This window comes from Bidens hawaiensis, unplaced genomic scaffold (assembly GCF_021521415.1).
Source record: "Bidens hawaiensis isolate Kalapana, Puna unplaced genomic scaffold, B.hawaiensis_p1.1 tig00002507_1, whole genome shotgun sequence".
NCBI lineage: Eukaryota > Viridiplantae > Streptophyta > Magnoliopsida > Asterales > Asteraceae > Bidens > Bidens hawaiensis.
In genome coordinates, this window is record NW_027491137.1 from 37,568 (window position 1) to 39,267 (window position 1,700).

Below are 1,700 nucleotides of genomic sequence, written 5' to 3' on the forward strand. Positions count from 1 at the left end.
CACACATCTCCTCCTTTTGAGGACCCCGTTTTAAAATCACGTTTTTCTTACCCGGATCGTTTAAAGCCGAAGGAAAGGGAATTGGAACCACTCCCACTTCCTTGCTTTTATCATTTAAAAGTTCATTTTGACCCGAATCTTTATTTGAAAACGTGGATGGTTTAGGGGGTTGAATGGGTGAAGATTGTTCATCTTCACTTTCTACCCCCGTCACATCCTCTACCACACCTTCAACTAATTTCAGTGCAGTATTGATTTTAAACTCCCTACCACTTCTTAAAACACTTCGCTTGGGAGTTGACCTTTGTTCTTCTTCAAGTTTGATACCTCGGTTGCAAGTTGGCCCATTTGAGTTGTTAATGATTGGATGGCCTTGTCACGAATTTCATCCTTTTGTAAACGAGCTTCATCCAACTGATTCCTCTTTTGCATCTCTTGCTGCATCATCTTTAGCATGTCCATCACTTCATTCCCACTTGATGAACTTTGGCCCGAAGACCCACCTTGATTACCACCCGTTCCTTGAAATTGACTTTGATTTCCTTGGTTGAAGTATTGTTGACGAGGGATAAAGGTGGTTTGAGAAGTCCCTTGGAAATTCGGATTGAGTTGAGTTGCTTGATTTCCATAACGGAAATTTGGATGATTTCTCAACCCGGGGTGGTAAGTGTTTGAGTTCATGTTGAAATTCCGATTACCACCCCCTTGACCTTGAAGTGCATTTACCTTTTTGACTTGTGCTTGCCTTACCGTACACACATCAACCCCATGACCCAACTCGTTACAATTTGTACAAGCATCAATTCTTTGATTAGTGGTTTGTACCCCCACATCTTCCACGGCATGAACTTGCGGTCTTCCAATTGCCGGTCTTGCTCTTCTTGCAGTTTGAGCATTTCTCTTCGATGTGACCGACATTTGTTCCAAGAATGCCCAATCTTCTCGTTCAAAATTGGTACCGAACGTACCATTTGTGATTGACATCAAATCCTGTTCATCTTCCGCATTCAACCCTTCATGAAAAACATTCAACAACTCCCAAGGAGCTATACCATGATGAGGACAATTCTTGATCATCATGTTGAACCTCTCGAATGCTTCATGAAACATTTCACCCGATTGTTGTTAGAAAGACCTCAAACTTCGTCTTGCATCATTAGTCTTTTGGGTCCTATAAAACTCTTCCAAAAACCTTTGTTGCATTTTGGCCCAAGTGTAAATCGATGCAGATGGCAATGTGTAAAACCATCTATTCGCCTTATCCTCCAACGAAAATTGAAGTAAAACCAATTTCACCTCATCCAGTGAGAATCCTTAACCCCCAATCGTGTTATAAATAGAGTCATATGCCTCCAAATGGAAGTAGGGTTCCTCCGTTGCAAGACCCTTGTACTTTGGTAAACTATGGAGCGCATTGGTTCTCACCTCAAATGTTCTTCCTTGGTGGTTTTGAGGAATAACCACCGGAGATGGGTTATTGGTGATGATCGGTCGAAAATGAGCTTCAATTCCCCTAACCATTTCCCTTGCATGTCTTCTTGGTACCCCCAATGGTACTCTTGGTTGGCCCATTTGTCGGTAAACGGGCCTTTGTTGCATATTTTGTTGAACTTGCGGTTGGGGATTTGGTTGTTGAAATTGAGATTGTTGAAATTGCGGTTGTTGTGGAACTTGTTTCAATGGTTGTGATTGTTGTATTT

The 1,700-nt window shown here is 41.9% G+C and overlaps 1 pseudogene; it reads left to right on the forward strand.

Moving 5' to 3' along the window:
• The first annotated feature begins 1,048 nt into the window (after positions 1-1,048).
• Positions 1,049-1,149, forward strand: LOC143619834 (small nucleolar RNA R71; annotated as a pseudogene).
• Positions 1,150-1,700: the final 551 nt, after the last annotated feature.